The sequence below is a fragment of the Arachis hypogaea genome, chromosome 9, assembly GCF_003086295.3.
Source record: "Arachis hypogaea cultivar Tifrunner chromosome 9, arahy.Tifrunner.gnm2.J5K5, whole genome shotgun sequence".
NCBI classification, from domain to species: Eukaryota; Viridiplantae; Streptophyta; class Magnoliopsida; order Fabales; family Fabaceae; genus Arachis; species Arachis hypogaea.
The window spans coordinates 86,653,371-86,661,157 of record NC_092044.1 but is presented as its reverse complement, the minus strand read 5'-3'; the positions used below and the strand labels follow the sequence as shown (position 1 = coordinate 86,661,157).

Genomic DNA, 7,787 nt, shown 5'->3' with positions numbered 1-7,787 from the left:
TCACCTTCTTCAAGGCCACAACTTCATAGAAGTGGTCTTGATGCACCCTTGAGATGAATCTCTCCATCTCCCATGACTCGGAGGTAGAAGCTTTTGCCTTCCCTTTCCTCTTTCTAGAGGTTTCTCCGGCCTTGGATGCCATAAATGGTTATGGAAAAACAAAAAGCAATGCTTTTACCACACCAAACTTAAAATGTTTGCTCGTCCTCGAGCAAAAGAAGAAAGAAGAGAGTAGAAGAAGAAGAAATGAGGGGAAAGGGAATGGCTTTAGTTTTCGGCCAAGAAGGGGAGAAGTGGTGTGTATGTTGTGTGAAAATGAAGAAGTGAAGGAGGGTTTATATAGGAGAGGCCAAGGGTAGGTTTCGGTCACTTGGGGGTGGGTTTGGGTGGGAAAGTGGTTTGAATTTGAATGGTGGGGTAGGTGGGGTTTTATGAAGGATGGATGTGAGTGGTGAAGAGAAAGATGGGCTTTGATAGGTGAAGGGTTTTTTGGGGAAGAGGTGTTGAGGTGATTGGTGAATGGGAGAAGAAGAGAGAGAGTGGTAGGGTAGGTGGGGATCCTGTGGGGTCCACAGATCCTGAGGTGTCAAGGAAAAGTCATCCCTGCACCAAATGGCAAACAAAATCACCTTTTGTGCCAATTCTGGCGTTAAATGCCGGGCTGGTGCCCATTTCTGGCGTTTAACGCCAGCTTCTTGCCCCTTTCTGGCGTTTAACGCCAGTCTGGTGCCCCTTTCTGGCGTTAAACGCCCAGAATGGTGCCAGACTGGGCGTTAAACGCCCAACAGCTAACCTCACTGGCGTTTAAACGCCAGTGGGTGCGTCCTCCAGGGTGTGCTATTTTTCTTCTTGTTTTTCATTCTGTTTTTGCTTTTTTCATTAATTTTGTGACTTCTCATGATCATCAACCTACAAAAAAGATAAAATAACAAAATAAAATAGATAAAATATAACATTGGGTTGCCTCCCAACAAGCGCTTCTTTAATGTCAGTAGCTTGACAGAGGACTCTCATGGAGCCTCAGAAATGCTCAGAGCTATGTTGGAACCTCCCAACACCAAACTTAGAGTTTGAATGTGGGGGTTCAACACCAAACTTAGAGTTTGGTTGTGGCCTCCCAACACCAAACTTAGAGTTTGAATGTGGGGGTTCAACACCAAACTTAGAGTTTGGTTGTGGCCTTCCAACACCAAACTTAGAGTTTGACTGTGGGGGCTCTGTTTGGCTCTGTTTTGAGGGAAGCTCTTCATGCTTCCTCTCCATGATGACAGAGGGATATCCTTGAGCCTTAAACATCAAGGATTCTTCATTCACTTGAATGATCATCTCTCCTCTATCAACATCAATCACAGCTCTTGCTGTGGCTAGGAAGGGTCTGCCAAGGATGATGGATTCATCCATGCACTTCCCAGTCTCTAGGACTATGAAATCAGTAGGGATGTAATGATCTTCAACTTTAACCAGAACATCCTCTACAAGTCCATGGGCTTGTTTTCTTGAATTGTCTGCCATCTCTAGTGAGATTTTTGCAGCTTGCACCTCAGAGATCCCTAACTTCTCCATTACAGAGAGAGGCATGAGGTTTACACTTGACCCTAAGTCACACAAGGCCTTCTTGAAGGTTATGGTGCCTATGGTACAAGGTATTGAAAACTTCCCAGGATCCTGTCTCTTTTGAGGCAGTTTCTGCCTAGACAAGTCATCCAGTTCTTTGGTGAGCAAAGGAGATTCATCCTCCCAAGTCTCATTTCCAAATAACTTGTCATTCAGTTTCATGATTGCTCCAAGGTATTTAGCAACTTGCTCTTCAGTGACATACTCATCCTCTTCAGAGGAAGAATACTCATCAGAGCTCATGAATGGCAGAAGTAAGTCTAGTGGAATCTCTATGGTCTCATTTTGAGCCTCAGATTCCCATGGTTCCTCATTGGGGAACTCATTGGAGGCCAGTGGACGCCCAGTAAGGCCTTCCTCAGTGGCGTTCACTGCCTCTTCTCCCTCCCAAAATTCGGCCATGTTGATGGCCTTGCACTCTCCTTTTGGATTTTCTTTTGTATTGCTTGGAAGAGTACTAGGAGGGAGTTCAGTAATTTTCTTGCTCAGCTGTCCCACTTGTGCCTCCAAATTTCTAATGGAGGATCTTGTTTCAGTCATGAAACTTTGAGTGGTTTTGATCAGATCAGAGATCATGGTTGCTAAGTCAGAGTTATTCTGCTTAGAACTCTCTGTCTGTTGCTGAGAAGATGATGGAAAAGGTTTGCTATTGCTAAACCTGTTTCTTCCACCATTATTATTGTTGAAACCTTGTTGAGGTCTCTGTTGATCCTTCCATGAAAAATTTGGATGATTTCTCCATGAAGGATTATAGGTGTTTCCATAGGGTTCTCCCATGTAATTCACCTCTTCCATTGAAGGGTTCTCAGGATCATAAGCTTCTTCCTCAGATGAAGCTTCCTTAGTACTGCTTGGTGCATTTTGCATTCCAGACAGACTTTGAGAAATCATATTGACTTGTTGAGTCAATATCTTGTTCTGAGCCAATATGGCATTCAGAGTGTCAATCTCAAGAATTCCTTTCTTCTGACTAGTCCCATTGTTCACAGGATTTCTTTCAGAAGTGTACATGAATTGGTTATTTGCAACCATTTCAATCAGTTCTTGAGCTTCAGTAGGCATCTTCTTCAAATGAAGAGATCCTCCAGAAGAGCTATCCAAAGACATCTTGGATAGTTCAGAGAGGCCATCATAGAAAATACCTATGATGCTCCATTCAGAAAGCATATCAGAAGGACACTTTCTGATTAATTGTTTGTATCTTTCCCAAGCTTCATAGAGGGATTCTCCTTCCTTCTGTCTGAAGGTTTGGACTTCCACTCTAAGCTTACTCAATTTTTGAGGTGGAAAGAACTTTGCCAAGAAGGCATTGACTAGCTTTTCCCAAGAGTCCAGGCTTTCTTTAGGTTGAGAGTCCAACCATGTTCTAGCTCTGTCTCTTACAGCAAAAAGGAATAGCATAAGTCTGTAGACCTCAGGGTCAACCCCATTAGTCTTGACAGTGTCACATATTTGCAAGAATTCAGCTAAAAACTGATGAGGATCTTCCAATGGAAGTCCATGAAACTTGCAATTCTGTTGCATTAGAGAAACTAATTGAGGCTTAAGCTCAAAGTTGTTTGCTCTAATGGCAGGGATAGAGATGCTTCTCCCATAGAAGTCGGGAGTAGGTGCAGTAAAGTCACCCAGCACCTTCCTTGCATTGTTGGCATTGTTGTTTTCGGCTGCCATGTGTTCTTCTTCTTTGAAGAATTCGGTCAGGTCCTCTAAAGAGAGTTGTGCTTTGGCTTCTCTTAGCTTTCTCTTCAAAGTCCTTTCAGGTTCAGGGTCAGTTTCAACAAGAATGCTTTTGTCTTTGCTCCTGCTCATAAGAAAGAGACGAGAACAAGAAAATGTGGAATCCTCTATGTCACAGTATAGAGATTCCTTGAGGTGTCAGAGGAAAAGAAAGGTAGAAGACAGGAGTAGAAAATTCGAACTTATTAAAGAAGATGGAGTTCAAATTTTTGCATTAAGGAATAGTGTTAGTCCATAAATAGAAGGATGTGTGAAGGAGGGAAGTGATTTTCGAAAATCAAGTAAAAAAATTTTGAAAACATTTTTGAAAAACATTTACTTAATTTTCGAAAATGAAAGTGGGAAGGAAATCAAGTGATTTTTGAAAAAGATTTTGAAATTAGAAATCAAAAAGATTCGATTGAAAACTATTTTGAAAAAGATGTGGTTAAGGAAAAAAAATTTGATTTGAAAAGATATGATTTGAAAAACATTTTAAAAAGATTTGATTTTGAAAATTAAAAACTTGACTAACAAGAAAAGATATGATTCAAACATTGAACCTTTCTCAACAGAAAAGGTAACATACTTGAAATGTTGAATCAAATCATTAATTGATAGTAAGTATCCTAGAAAATAGAAATAAATTGATTTTGAAAAAGATTTGATTGAAAAATTGATTTGAAAAAGATTTGATTTTGAAAAGATTTTGAAAACCTGAAAAAAAATTGCATTGAAAAACAGAATCTTCCCTCTTGTGCCATCCTGGCGTTAAACGCCCAGAATGGTGCACATTCTGGCGTTTAACGCCCAAAACTATACCCTTTTGGGCGTTAAACGCCCAACCAGGTACCCTGGCTGGCGTTTAAACGCCAGTCTATCCTTCTTCACTGGGCGTTTTGAACGTCCAGCTTTTCTGTGTAATTCCTCTGCTGTATGTTCTGAATCTTTAATTTCTCTGTAGTATTGACTTGAGAAGACACAAATAAAAAATATTTTTGGATTTTTAATAATAAGGAAAAATCAAAATGCAACAAGAATCAAATAACTATGCATGCAAGACACCAAACTTAGCAGTTTGTATACTACTAACACTAATGAGAATGCATATGAGACACATAAAACTCAAGTCAAAAGAATTCAAAGATCAGAGTAAGAAATCATCAAAAATTATTTGAAGATCCTTAAGAACACATGAATGGATGCATGCAATTGACACCAAACTTAACATGAGACACTAGACTCAAGAAATTTTTGGATTTTATGATTTTTTTTATTTTTTTGTGTTTTTCGAAAATTTGATGGAAAAAGGTATCAAAATTCTTAATGAGAATTCCAGGAATCACTGCAATGCTAGTCTAAGACTCCGGTCCAGGAATTAGACATGGCTTCACAGCCAGCCAAGCTTTCAAAGAAAGCTTCGGTCCAAAACACTAGACATGGCCAATGGCCAGCCAAGCCTTAGCAGATCACTGCTCCAAAAGCAAGATTGATAGAAATCAACAAGTTCTTGTGATGATAAGTTGAAACCTCGGTCCAATGAGATTAGACATGGCTTCTCAGCCAGCCAGACTTCAACAAATCATCATGAAACTCTAGAATTCATCTTCAAGAATTTCGAAAAAAAAAATAAACACCTAATCTAAGCAACAAGATAAACCGTCAGTTGTCCAAACTCAACAATCCTTGGCACTGATGTTACCAAAAGCTTGCTCAAAACTTGAACAATCCCCGGCAACGGCGCCAAAAACTTGGTACGCGAAATTGTGAACAATACTTTTCACAACTCTCATAATCCCCGGTCATGAACCCCAAAAAACTTGGTGGCTCAATACCATGGCATTACACAACTTCGCACAACTAACCAGCAAGTGCACTGGGTCGTCCAAGTAATAAACCTTACGCGAGTAAGGGTCGATCCCACGGAGATTGTTAGTATGAAGCAAGCTATGGTCATCTTGTAAATCTTAGTCAGGCAAACTCAAATGGATATGGTGATGAACGAAATAAACATAAAGGTAAAGATAGAGGTACTTATGTAATTCATTGGTAGGAACTTCAGATAAGCGCATGAAGATGCCTTCCCTTCCGTCTCTCTGCTTTCCTACTGTCTTCATCCAATCCTTCTTACTCCTTTCCATGGCAAGCTCATGTAGGGTTTCACCGTTGTCAATGGCTACCTCCCATCCTCTCAGTGATTACGTCGCCTATGCTCTGTCACAGCATGGATAATCATCTGTCGGTTCTCGGTCAGGCCGGAATAGAATCCATCGATTCTTTTGCGTCTGTCACTAACGCCCCGCCTGCTAGGAGTTTGAAGCACGTCACAGTCATTCAGTCATTGAATCCTACTCAGAATACCACAGACAAGGTTAGACCTTCCAGATTCTCTTGAATGCCGCCATCAGTTCTAGCCTATACCACGAAGATTCCGGTTAAAGAATCCAAGAGATATTCACTCAATCGAATGTAGAACGGAGGTGGTTGTCAGTCACACGTTCATAGGTGAGAATGATGATGAGTGTCACGGATCATCACATTCATCAAGTTGAAGAACAAGTGATATCTTAGAACAAGAACAAGCGGAATTGAATGGAAGAACAATAGTAATTGCATTAATACTCGAGGTACAACAGAGCTCCACACCTTAATCTATGGTGTGTAGAAACTCCACCGTTGAAAATACATAAGAACAAGGTCTAGGCATGGCCGAATGGCCAGCCTCCCAATGATCTAAGATAGCATAAAAATGAAGATAGCTACCAAAGTCTCTATCATGATCTAAGAACTAGATGTCCAAAGATGATCTAGAGATCTAAAGTGATCAAAAGATGAAAATACAATGGTAAAAGGTCCTACTTATAGAAAACTAGTAGCCTAAGGTTTACAGAGATGAGTAAAAGACATAAAAATCCACTTCCGGGCCCACTTGGTGTGTGCTTGGGCTGAGCAAAGAAGAATTTTCGTGTAGAGACCATTCTTGGAGTTAAACGCCAGCTTTTATGCCAGTTTGGGCGTTTAACTCCCATTTTGGTGCCAGTTCCAGCGTTTAACGCGGGGATTTCAGAGGGTGACTTTGAACGCCGGTTTGGGCCATCAAATCTTGGGCAAAGTATGGACTATCATATATTGCTGGAAAGCCCAGGATGTCTACTTTCCAACGCCGTTGAGAGCGCGCCAATTGGGCTTCTGTAGCTCCAGAAAATCCACTTCGAGTGCAGGAAGGTCAGAATCCAACAGCATCTGCAGTCCTTTTTGGTCTCTGAATCAGATTTTTGCTCAGGTCCCTCAATTTCAGCCAGAAAATACCTGAAATCACAGAAAAACACACAAACTCATAGTAAAGTCCAGAAAAGTGAATTTTAACTAAAAACTAATAAAAATATACTAAAAACTAACTAGATCATACCAAAAACATACTAAAAACAATGCCAAAAAGCGTACAAATTATCCGCTCATCACTCATCCGGGTCTTTCACAGTGCCCGGCCACACTTACGACATAGGGTCAACAGAGTATCAAGTCTCAACCTGGAGCACGTGGTGGCTAGCCACTGCTACTACCCAGGGAAACTCGTATCTCAGATAGTGGAAGTGCAAATCACAATTATCAATAATTCAGCATAAACATGCATGAATTCTCATCCATGGATCAACATCCATATTAGCCATCCGGCTCACGGTTAAGTCCATAACCAGCCAATATTCATAGCATACACAGCTATTACGGCTCACGGTTCAATCCAGAACCAGCCAATATTCATAGCATACACAGCTATTCCGGCTCACGGTTCAATCCAGAACCAGCCAATTCATAAACAATTACGGCCCTTCGGCCAATGGCATAACAAGCACTTCCACCACCATCCTCCACATCTCACATAATCATCAATGATCCTCATTGATTATTCATTTTCCCTTGCTTCACTCGCAAGTTACCACATCCACTAGCTCCTTCTCTCATAGCTAGGCTTATCATAATGATTTAAGATATAAGTGGTGAGATCGGAGGCTCAGAAGTATGAAATTTGGCTTTTAAAACTCAAAAATCAACTTTGGGATGAAAACAGGACCGCGCGTACGCGCACTCCACGCGCACACGTGGATGGCCTCAAAAACTTCATCGACGTGCAAGCGTCATGCATGCTAACGCGTGGATTAAAAATTTGCCAATCGACGCGTACGCGTCAACCACGCGTACGCGTGGGTGTTCTCGTGCCCCAGGCACAACACTGGCACAGTTCTGGCATGACTCTCTGGAAAATGGCTGGGCATTGGGTGCAGCACCATCGGCGCGCCCGCGCACATCACGCTCACGTGTGGATGGCATTTTCGGGAAGAACGGCGCGCACGCGCCAAGTTCGCCCACGCGCAAGGGGTCATTCTGCTAAAAATTTTCTAAGTTAAAAGCTGCAGAATTCACCAATTTAAACCCCAATCTTCCAACGGACATAACTT

The 7,787-nt window shown here is 41.5% G+C and overlaps 1 non-coding gene across 1 annotated transcript; it reads left to right on the top strand.

Annotated features, from left to right (window-relative positions):
• The first annotated feature begins 2,775 nt into the window (after positions 1–2,775).
• LOC112713974 (small nucleolar RNA R71) lies at positions 2,776–2,883 on the top strand. Its single transcript, XR_003158934.1, has one exon. It is a non-coding gene; the product is annotated as a small nucleolar RNA R71 (small nucleolar RNA).
• The last annotated feature ends 4,904 nt before the right edge of the window (positions 2,884–7,787 follow it).